The sequence below is a fragment of the Magallana gigas genome, chromosome 3 (assembly GCF_963853765.1).
Source record: "Magallana gigas chromosome 3, xbMagGiga1.1, whole genome shotgun sequence".
NCBI classification, from domain to species: domain Eukaryota; kingdom Metazoa; phylum Mollusca; class Bivalvia; order Ostreida; family Ostreidae; genus Magallana; species Magallana gigas.
In genome coordinates this window covers 21,306,087-21,318,723 of record NC_088855.1, presented here as the reverse complement: position 1 = coordinate 21,318,723, position 12,637 = coordinate 21,306,087, and the positions used below count along the sequence as shown (strand labels likewise).

At 35.5% G+C, this 12,637-nt stretch overlaps 1 long non-coding RNA gene across 1 annotated transcript; it reads left to right on the top strand.

Moving 5' to 3' along the window:
* The first annotated feature begins 10,809 nt into the window (after positions 1 to 10,809).
* Positions 10,810 to 12,124, top strand: LOC117692645 (uncharacterized). Its single transcript, XR_004603948.2, has 2 exons — positions 10,810 to 11,324; positions 12,002 to 12,124. It is a non-coding gene; the product is annotated as an uncharacterized lncRNA (long non-coding RNA).
* The last annotated feature ends 513 nt before the right edge of the window (positions 12,125 to 12,637 follow it).

Sequence of the window (12,637 nt, the reverse complement as noted above, 5' to 3'; positions counted from 1 at the left end):
TACAAAGTAAACAATATATTAGGATAGAAAGATTTGTTTGCATATGACATATGATCTAGGTTTCTTAGTTTTCCATTTATTCTCTATCACTTTTTTTTTTATTGAAACTAATAATTAATGTGTACTTATCTTTTGCATATGTGTTCAATATGGTTTTACTGTGGGTATTTTTCATTGTGTTATAAAATGTAATATATTCATTTTTACGATTGTAGTATGCAGATGATGGTGACAGCAAAAAAATATTAGTGGTTCTGTTTATTTTTTTATTTTAACTAACGTATTCCTGAGAAAGCCCAATTCTTAGTTTCACCAGTAAAACCCCAAATGCGAATCTAGGTGACTTTAATTCGACTTCTTGAGAGTTGACACCATTTCAACCCATTTCTCAAATTTCTGCTTTGTTAGCCCAGTTAGGTTTAGAAGGTCAGTTTCTTTAATTATCCAGATCGTCAAAGTTGAGGCGCCTTGTTGATGACATAGATGCTGACCTTCGTAGGTTTTCTAGTAGCTGGTAAAGTTGTGTGGTTTTTATTGTTGCGTGCTTTGTACGATGCTTTGATCTGTCTATGATAGAACTGCATTTTAGCTGCTGTTTCCCGTTTAAATGTCTTTTGCAACACCTCACCCCTTCTTTAAGCAATACACCTTGATTAATAAATACGCTTAATCGTGCAGATTTCCCCATACAAACAAGAGGTTTGATTTTCACTCTACATATTGCGCAAATATTGTGGCACTGACTGACTGACATCATTGGAATAGTAACAAGTACGTCAACGTCATCCTGAGAATCACATGTATACCGCTCTTCGGTAAACTCGACGACGGTGGTTGGCAAGTGACCAGTCTGCTTGCGGATATAATAGTTCTATCTATATTATAAACCTTCATCGTGCATGCGTTGCAGCTTGTCCCATTTTTTGTCAATATTATTATGTCTTATATAAAAGTCAAATTGTTAGATATTGTTCCGCCTCGACCTAATTTAACACCCTTACCGCATACAGTGCACTTGGGTCTTATTTCAAGTTTTAAGATGAAAAACGTTTCGAATTTTCTCTCTTTCTATGTCTCGTGCAGGTAGTGGTTCGAGAAAACTCACAGTGCGGTACTAACGTTTATATATGTTATGAGTAATGTCTTTTCTAGAATTATCAATGCACGTGATGTGGGTGGTTAAAATATAATAAACATCAGCTAAGACACTTAAAACAAAAGAAAAACTGACAATACTTATTCTATCATAGATAAGAAAAATAAACGTGCATGTAAAATCAGTGGGGATTGACCCCGGGGCCCTAAAGGCAAAAACAGTTCGCATAAACCACTACACCACGCACAACACAACAAAGAAGCGGGTTTCATTTCACTTTAAATGATGCCGTTCAGGTGTATTCGGGAAAAAGAGGCTTATGTATTTTAAAGCTGAACACCGCTCGTAAATAGGCACTGTCCGTCATATTTCTCTTTAATCACTGCTGTCCCTACAACCCTTATATAAGGTACAGACCTCTAAACAGTTCAAAGTACTTCGCTGTAGAGGTCTCACCTGTGTGGACGTACATTTTGCCTCGCCGTGTTACCCGGTCGCGATGAAATTATCAAATTTTACGCACTTTTTGAGGCCAGGAGAATACTAACATCAAATAAATTGGTCAATGCATTATTTACGAACAGAAAATGAACATAAGAAGAAATGCATAAAATCTAAAGACCAGGAAAGGAATACTACATGTCGGCCACGATGTTCAGGTGTGCAATCGGGTGTAACGAAATCGAAGGGTTTATATACCAGATATCTGTGTGACGGTGCCTATTTACGAGCGGTGTTCAGCTTTAATGTCAAAGTTTAATACGAAGACCACCTTAAACCAAAAACGGTTTTTGTATAATAACATAGCCCGATATCTATTTCACCTAGTTTATTCTCTAGTTTTCTGGTTTAAGGTAGTTAAATTACTTAACTTTTAATTTTCAAAATGCGTATGTACATGTAGCAATTTCCTATATAATTAATACAACACCTTTATATTTCACGATTTCTTTATGTTATATCCATGGAGTTTTTTTTTCGCAAAAAATGTTCAATTTGTGATTTTTAATAGCCAGAAATAATTAAAGGGGCATGGTCACGATTTCGGTCAAAAATTATTTTTTCGATTTAGATGTTTACAATGCTTTAGTAAGGCATGTTTAATAGGCAACCAAAATTTGAGCGTCATTTGATGAGGTAAGAGCGATTTACAGAGCTTACAATTCTACGCTATGTAAACAAAGCGTTTGTTTACATTTCGAATGTTGAAGTGAAAATTCCAGTTTTAGACCTAAATTAAATGTGTTAATCGCTAGGAACTGTTTATTTATGCTTTAAATGAATAATAAGATAGACAAATCAGCTTTAAAAAGATTTTTTACTGGTATATTGAAACTATGTAAACAAAAACAGGACACGAGCCTTGTTTACATGACGAAGAATTGTGAGCCCTGTATCTTGCTTAAAACTCATTAACTGGCAGCCAATTTTCATTTGATCATTAGAAATGCATTACTAAAGCATTTCAAATAATAAAATCAGAAAAATAAAATTTGACCAAAATCGTGACCATGCCCCTTTAATATCATGAATTTTTTTTTTCAAAAAAATATTTTTTGTAAATTAAGCTATATTTGGGCCATATCACATACTGAGTGCGCTATGCCTCTTTATAACCCTCCGTAAGAAATCTGTTTTGTTCCTTTGAATTTTCCCGAGTAAATAATGAAAATGTGTCAATGCATTTATCTTAAGTTTGATAATTTCCCTTTAATTTTTTGAAATTGCACTTCTTTAACTGATATGTGTATTTTAATCAAAAATCGTCCAAATTTGCTGCATAAACATTTTGGGACAGACTGTATGAAATTTTTATATCAGTGTGATTGTGCCTTTTCAAAACTTGTAAAAAATGAAAAAGCTTAATCAGTCATATGGAATCATTTTAAGTTAAAGGTGGAAAACTCTTGTTAAATATCGCAGTTTGCAATTATTGTAACGAGATTGTAAAGTATTTTGGGGGTACAACAAATTTGGTAAGCCACATGAGGCGACACCATGGAAATGTGGATGTCTCGTCGGGTCCGAGTCAGAAAACAGGACACACACACACTGGATGAAAAATCAAGTTTCAGCAAAACTGAAACTATATGGAAACCTTGCTGAAACTTGAAGTTGAAGTTTCATGTATAGTTTCCGCAATGCGGAAACCATTATATCGATTCAGCAAGTATCCGTTAGGTTTCAGTCAGCAGAAACTTTAGTCTAAGATTCCTGATGGTTTCCGCAATGCGGAAACTAAATTTGAATCGTGTGAAAAGTTGTGTAAATTATTATGGAAATATCAATCAGTTTCAGAACATTTCCGCTAGGTTTCAGTATGCTGAAACTTTAAGTTAAGATTCCAAATGGTTTACGCATTGCTGAAACTATTACTAAAATTGATTTGAGTTTAATAGTGATATCATATATTTTCAACAGGTTTAAGTTTAATTCTAGCCTAATAATAATGAATCCGTACATACTAAAATGTATAGTAAGGTTTCAGCGTGACTGAAACTATATGTATACATGTAACTATCTTCAAATGTGGAAAATAAGGCGATTAAGAGCCTTACTAAGTAATTAATTGAATTTGAAAAGAAAAACTGATGTCTGATCTTGTTTAATGCATATGATGAAAGCATTAATCTTAGGTACTCGGGCACGTGTATACATGTGTATACATTCTTTGTCCAGGTGACCTCCTCTGTGATTTTCCTGTATATTCTGTGTGGATTGCAGGGTTTTTACTGTCAGGAGTGAACAAAAGACTGTTACATAACATATACACAGTACGAAGCGTGAGTTTATAACTGGAGTCCGGCAGGATTTTTTTTTTCAATTTGTGTGTACCTGAGTTAGTAAAACTGTTAAGTAAATTATAATTATTTAGTAAAAAAAAATCTAGCTAGTTGTATATCGCAAACAGTGTATGAAGAAGTATTTTACTTAATACACTCAATAAATTAATATACCTATTTTGTAAGACTCCTTCTTAAATCCTTTAGTTATCATTTGAATGAACCCTGAGGTACAGTTACTAATTAAGCAAACAAATTAAGGTAAAGTCGTTGTAAATTTTTACAAATCATACCAAATATTCGTACAACCTGAAGTTTAGAGCTAATTCATGTACACAGGAATTTTTTTTTTTAATTCTACAGTTGATAATAACAAGTAAAACCCACTTAGAGTTTAAGTCTAATATAATAATTGTTTAATTATTTACATGCATTTCAGACTTTACTACATGTATGACTGTATCATAATTCACTGGCGGCATCGGAAGCAAATTGAAAGTGGGGGGGGGGGGGGGTGCTAGACTAATCCTAAGAAATATTGAGGAAAACCCTAATTCCCAAAATCATGAAAATCCTAATCCGTCGGAGGGGGGGGGGGGGGGGGGGGTATACCTATACTATATACTTTCCCTACCCAAATTTTTTTTCCCAAAATCAGGAAATTCCTAATCCGTGGGGGGGGGGGGGGGGTACTGTAAACACAGATATTGATACATGTTTATGAAACATGCACATGTTTCGGTTATAAGATATAATAAGCATTATTTATAATTTTACTGAAGTTATACGTTATATGACAAAATCAGTTTAAAATCCAGCACTAGCCATGTGGTGCACGTGATTTTCATCCCATTTTAAAAATTTGATTATACATTCGTATACATTTGATGTAGAAAGTATACCAAATAATTAAAATTGTACTTTGTTTATATATCAGTCCGACGTGTACGTCTTACTTCCCGGCTTGTTTAACGCGTTTGTATATTAATTTCTTAAGTATTCCTAAAGTACTGTTCATCGTATGACCAATCAGTGCACATGTGTAACTGTAAAATAATTGCCATCAATTCATCGTAGTTGTAAATTCACCGTACGGGTGAACGCTGTTAACCGGACCCCGTTAATTGATCGGCATCTAATTATATTTGTGATTTCTGTGTGTTCATGCAGAACCTGCTCTGTGATGAACATAATATTTTCACACCTCTATATTTTGAATAAGAATATGACCATGCTTAGAATCGCGGTGAAAATTGGACTAGTCAAGACTAAATTGTCAGTAAATTATATATGGCTCTATCATATTTAGTTTGGCAAAATCATCAGTACATGTAAATAAAATATAGTTAAAGACAAAATTTGATACATATGTCTCATTAGAATTTGTTTATCTTCATTAGACATTTGTAAACAAACGGTCGGCCATTATTTTTTGTTAATCACGTGTTACAGATACAATTGTAACAAACACACGCCAATACTTTGTAGTATTTAACCAGGAAATACTGACTCCGACAGTTCTTATTTAGAATAAATATACATGTAAAAAGTATACTATTCGGTAAAAAATGATAATTTTGATTAAACATTATTCATTTTAAACTATCCCAAGATGCACTTTTCCAAGATTTAGCGGGTTCTGATTGGTCAGTATTGGCGCACTTTATGATTCCGAACGAAGGTTAAAATGGACAAGAAGGTGCTGTTGTAAAATGGAGAATTGAGAAGCATTCATAGCCACTACAACAAGGAGATAATGCAGGAACGAAGAACTCATGTCAAGGTAACTTAATTCACAATATAGATATGGAGATTGAAACTATGCAGAAACTTCAAGTTTCATTAAGTTTCCGTTGCGGAAACCATTTGGATTCATGGACAGCCTAAGTTTCAGCACTGCGGAAACTTAATGAAACTTGAAGTTTCCGTGCTGAATCCTGTCGGAAACTTAAAGTAACCTAAAGTTTCCGCAGAGTTTCCAAAGGGTTTCCGCAGCGCTGAAACCAGATATTTCATCCAGTGACAATGTGACACAACCTTCTTTAAACCTCCAAGGTCAGGTTAAATTTACTGCAATGATGAGTGGGGGGGGGTGTCTTTTGGTGCAAAGTATCCCAGTCAAAGCCCGAGAGCAATTACAATTACAGAGCAAATAGCTCGGCTAATCATCAAGGATCTTGTCCTTATTCAGTGGTTGAAGGAATCTTGTTAAAATCCTTGACCCCAGGTAAGTGTTAAATAAAATCATTTTAAAATAATAAAACAGTCATCCGATTTATTTGGTCTTGTCACTCAATTAGTCAGTTGACTCAGTTCTATAAAATTATTTCCATCATATTTATTAATTTTAATGACTTATTAATAAAAAAAAGTACACAATCCCTGGACGAAAACAGTTTTCGGAAGTCATAATCCCTAAAATGTACTCAGAAGAGCAGGCAAAGTAGAAATTGGAACTAAAAAATGCAGATAAGGTAATCTCAGAATTTTTTTTTAATAATTAAATAAATGTTATGCCTCAGGAAAAGGGAAGAAATTTTAAATTGAAAAATTACTAATTCATTTTACATATTTGTTTGGATGTTTAGTGCATATACTGCATACTGGTTGGTGCATATAGAGTAATTAATATTTATCCCTCATGTAATCAGTGATTAATTTCATTAAATAATAATTAAGTCCTGTAGGTAGCAATGACAACTGATGGATGGACCTCAAGGAGTACTGACTCTTTTATTATAATAACAGCAATTTTTTAGATGCAGACTGGAGTTTACAAAATTTTGTTCTTCAAACCAAAGTGTTGTCAGAAAATCACACAGGTATTTTTTGATTTTTGAAAAAATGTATAAATAAAGATTTAAAATAATGTAAAAAAATCAAGATAATTTTAAAAGAGTTTTATTGAAATTCATATCATTATTGTTACAGGTAAAACCCTTGCTCGAGCGTTGGAACAGGCAGTTAAAGATTGGGGCCAACCTACCAATCCAAATCCTCCAATAGTAACAGACAATGCTAGGAATATGGACAAGGCTGGAATTATGTTCAAAACCGAATGTCACATTAAATGTTATGCTCATACACTTAATCTTGCTGTACAGAAGTCTCTCAAGGTTAAGCAAGTATCCCATATTCATTCTAGAATGAGAAAGATAGGTGCTTTTTTCCATTGAAGCTCTGTTGCAACTGCAAAACTTAGAGAGCAAGCTGATATTCTACAATTACCTGCTCACAAATTACTAATTGATGTGCCTACAAGGTGGAATTCGGCATATGACATGGTTAGTCGTTTTTCTTGAAATGCAATGTGCTATCACAACTGTTCTCAGAATGAAAGAAATATCAAAATTTCGAGACAAGGCCATCAATTCATTTACAGATAATGATCTAGCATTTGCAGAGGAATTTATGGAATGCTTGAAACCCTTAAAAACTGTGACAACATCTCTTTGCACTGAGAGTATGCCCACCATATCTGTCATTATGCCCATACAGCACACACTTCTTCACAAGGTGACAGTAATGGGGTTAACAGATGAAAAATACAATTGTTCAGGATTTGCAGCACAGATATGATCACCAGAAAGATTTTCTTACTTTGGCAAGTTTCATAGATCCTAAGTTTAAATCAGTGCCCCTTCTAGAAGATGACTCATTAAAAGAAGAAGTACATTCAAATGTAATAGCCAAGCTGAGTATGAAAATAAAACAGGAACCTGAAGAAACAACACTTCCAAAATTACCATCTGCTCACATGTTGGAATCAACTGATATAAATACTGTGCCCAGCATTGAAGACTCTGACACAAATAATAACAAGAGTCCCCAGAAAAAAAAGTCAAGCAAGGAAATAATGAAGATTTTGCCTCACTGTTTTTTGACGTGTATGTTGTCTCATACACACCTGCAACAAAGAAAAGTTTATATCAAAAATCAGCAGAAAATGTGGAAACTTATAAAAGTCTGCCCCCTTTTCCATTTGATAGTGATCCCCTACAGTGGTGGAAAATGCATGAGGCCAAATGTCCATTGTTAGCCACCCTGGCAAAGAACATATTGTGCATTCCTGCAACTTCTGTTGCACCAGAGAGAGTTTTTTCCACAGCAGGCGACATAGTTACAAGTCAAAGAGCTTGTTTAAAGCCTTCCCATGTGGACAAGCTCATTTTCCTAAAAAAAAATCTACAGTGACTCAAATCATTGCTATGTTGATTGTGCTACCAGCTCATTTAGATGTTACTTATTCTGATATTTGAGGTTTCTAAGGCAATTAAATATTCATTAAGGTTATATAAACACTAAATAAGTGTTTAAAGTCTTTAAAGTTGAAATAAAAAAAAACATTATGTATGTTGTCAGATTTTTAAAATTATTTTCAAATAAAAAAAACCAAAGAAATGAAAATGATTATATTATGGTATATTGCAATTCGATAAAAGGTATTGTAATGTATCGCAATACGTTTTTTCAGTGGCAATACCCAGCACTAAATTTTAGATTTCTTTTAGTCAGGTTCAGCGGAAATAGGCTATCAAGCAGGCCATGTGGTCAGCTACAGTTCTGAGTTAGGCTATAATGTGCAAAACAAAATAAAATTCAGATATTTGATGGGCAGTATGTCAACTTAGCTGGGTTACGGCGAAATGCCTCAGATCCCGACGATGAATTCCAATTTAAGTCGGTACGGGATGGCAGCCTCGCTATGGCCAGCAAACCAAAGGCCAAACTTGTCAATGATATCCAAACCTGGACAGATTTATTTTTCAAATATTCATCAATTTATCCTGCAGCACACCCTGAATGCACCCCTGCGTTATTTAAATACATTTTTACTGTCCGTTTAGGTGCTAGCAGTCACCAGGCCTTGGGTGGCGCGATTAAGATGTTCAGTTTTGCTTTAAAAAGAAGCAAAACCCCAATATGTCTTTCGGAATGGTCGACCAAGAGTTATGGTTGTTGCACATGCAAGCCCCTATACTTTCCCCTTGAAACAATACCGAGCAAATTGCCAAATGTTATGATTTTAATTACCGGAGAATCTGTCAAAGTAGGCCTTGCCCCTATACACACCAATGTTTCCGCTGCTCACTGAACCAACCCTCCACCAAATGTCATCTTTTAAGACCTTCCACAAACTATTTTGGTGCCAGGTTAAACACAACAGTCATCGAGCAGAGTCTTCTCACTATCAGCCACCAACACCCCAAAACCGATCCATACATTTGGACGTCGATAAAATGTCATCTACTCCCATAAATGTATCACATCTAAAGAATTATTTACAATTTTATCCTGATCAAAACATAGCAGCTGAATTAATGAATGGGTTATCGCAGGGGTTTTAGATATCTTATGACGGCCCAAGACGTAACAGATTGTCGTAATATCCAGTGATTATGGGTTTTGAAAATGTAGCAATAGAACTCATAAATAAAGAAATAAACCTACGTAGAGTAGCTGGCCCATTCACCACTAGTCCCTTACCTTACCTTAGATTGTCACCAATAGGGTTAGTACCCAAAAGAGATGGAACATTGAGGCTAATCCATCATCTATCAGGATTAAGCGTTACTGACTTGATCGACAGGTATTATTGTTCGGTGAGCTACACATATTTTAAGGCTGCACTTGATATGCTAGGTAAGTTGGGAAGGGGGCTTTAGTAGCACGCCTGGACATAAAAAGTATATTTAGACTTTTACCAATGATTTACCCTCTGATTTTGACTTGTTACGTTTCAAAGGTCTGGACACAGTTTACATAGATATGTGTCTACCTTTTGGATGTGCTAGCAATAGAGAAAATTTCATCTTTTTTAGAATGGCCACTTAGGGAACAGTCGGAAAGTAGCAATGTTATACATTATTTAGATGATTTCTTACTGGCCGGTAGGCCAGGGACATTGGATTTTACAACTCTCATGTCAGGCTTTTTTTCCCATCTGTGCTAACTTTGGGATTCATAAAGCTCATGAAAAAAAAATAGGCCCACAACAGTTTTGACTTTTCTTTGGTTAGAAATTAATAATAACAGCATGACTGATCGGATACCTCATGACAATTTATGTCAGCTCAAGGCAGTGTTAGTATCTATGTTGTATAATAAAAGGTAACACTCAAGCAATTGCAAAAACTTACAGGGTTTTTGAATTTGTGTAATAGCTATTCCTTCAGATAGAGACTTTAACATGCAGTTATTTACTGACACTGCATGTTGTTCAGACATGGGTTGTGGTGCAATATTTGGGCTTACATTTTATAGCCACATGAATAGAGATATTCCAATATTTTCAAACAGGTTACATATTTAGAGTTAGTATCTTTTAATATGACTTTCTCCATATATTGCACACTGACCACAAGGCTTTTTGTATCAATTTTGAGTTCCAAAACATCTACAAATAGAGCAAAGTATGTATATACTTCGACCTTTAGTCCTGCAATCTCTACTACATAATGAATTATTCAGAGGGGAGCACGTAGAGGGTATTAAAAATGTAAAAGCAAACTCTCGTTCCCGGCAGCAATGATCAAGGTTCAGAGAGTCATTTCCAGGGACCAACGAGCAGCCAACAAAGGTACCCATTTCATTTTACAAGATGATCTGCAATATAGATCTCAAGCACTGCCGAACCTCGCCCTAGCCAATTATACTAAGAAATTGTACTCTGCAAGTATTTGCATGTTCAATGCATTCAGAACTTCGTACAACCATTGAATCATACGGTCTCCTACCCAATACCAGTTCACACAATTCATCGCCTACTTGGCGATTCACAAATATAGCCCCAGCACATCCAAGTAATACCTAGCAGGAATAACATTTTATTGTAAAATCTCAGATGTCTCAAACACAAGTCAATCCTTTATAGTGAAGAAAACACTGTTGGTTAATTGCCGCTCCAAAGAACAGACAAATAATCGTTAACCCATAACTTTGGACTTATTGCGGAAAATCATAATTGCAATGCCATCTGTTTGCACATAACACTATGAGGCTTCACTTTTCGCTGCCATCTTTAACACAAACTTTGGGGGTTATTTTAGAATGGGAGAACTTGTTCAAAAAGTAGTAGGGAAGATGGCCATGTCATTCACACAAGTAATGTTAGGTACTGTTCCAAACATACTCCCATACTTTTGGTTGAGTTCTGGTATCTAAATTTTGTTTGAAATGTTTATCCATACTTTTGAGTTATTTATATATTTTTGCTTGCATGAGTGGTCACTGGGTGTAGTAATACTACTGGAAAAAACCTGTTTAACAGGTATGATTTATTTTTAAATTAACTTGCTTATTGGTTTGAAGAGTGGGGTTAGATGCGACAAGCTGTGTGGACGTGTCTGTACTCTTGCTGAGATATCTTGGGCGTTGCCCATGCTGTGTGATCTTTGGAACGGCATCCCTGTGTGGGCTTATTTGTATGAGAGAGATACAACCCAGTAAGTGTCATATTTTTTTCTATTCTTCTTGTTTATATTAGTTTTGCATTGTGAGTAGAGTTAGACTACAGGTATGTGTAATTGTAATTTAAATACAGTACCGATCAGACCCAACCTAACACCAGAATAAACCCCAACTAAACCCCGGGTTTACTTTCTGGGTTTACTTTGGGTTTACTTTTTGAAAATTTGGGTCCACTCGGGTTTTACTTTGGGTTTACTCGGGGTTTACTTTGGGTTTACTCGAGAATTGCTTTTGGAGTCAACTATACGCACTGAAGTGTGAAAAAGACATGTTGTTTTTTTTATCTTATCATCCTACTGCCTGTAATTCCTGCCCCTTATATATTCCGAATACACATGTAGCGTCTGCTTTCAGGGTATTCTTCTGATCGGGGTTTACTATCTGTGTCCATTCTGGGTTTACTTGGGGTTTACTCTGGGTTTACTCTGGGTCCACTCTAGTAAACCCAGAGTAAACCCAGAAAGTAAACCCAGGGTTTAGTTTAGTTGGAGTTTACTTTCTGTTAGGTTGGGTCTGATCGGTACTGTAGCTGTTATGTTACGGTAGCCCAGAATTGTAATATACTGCAGCTGTGTGTTTAATGAGTCAATATCTATAGTCAAATATGTGTATAAGAAAACTTATTATGCCACGTTGTTCGATATTTAAATAGGTGACCACGGAGTGGGCACGTGGTGGACCATGTAATATCTGTGCAAGGACTGATGGTGGGACACTTAATTTCCGAACCAAAAACTTATGCTTTCCCAGTCCTACGGAACTTACCTAATGTAAACGTCGTGTAGAATGCCAGCTAGTCCATCCGAGAAGAACTGATGTCAACAGCCTCATTTTTATTGTATATTTGTAAATAAATTGTTTTTGTTTTGTAAATATTGTTTTCTTTGACTTACAAGGACCATCCTTTTTACCAGATTGGTGAAATGTTTTAAGAACCCTATACAATTTGAATGCAATTGTGACAGGTACATTGCATCAAAGAACACCATTCAAATTTCACTAAAACACTCAAAAACCTATTAGGAGGGGAAAGGGTCACTCATAAACTTGCTACCTACAAATGACATCACTTTTCAAGTGTTGTCGCTCAAGTCATCATGTCAGCCATATCTCATTGTCGGTACTTTCTTTTGTTATGCTAGAGGCACGTCAGTCGTCACTAGATATCAGGTTATGTCAGTTTTCTCCATGCTCATCGCTAAATTATGTTTAGATGCCAAAGGGTACAAAACAAATTTATTTCGCAAAGGGGCAGCCACAGATGCCTGTGTCCAGGGCAAGAGTGAGG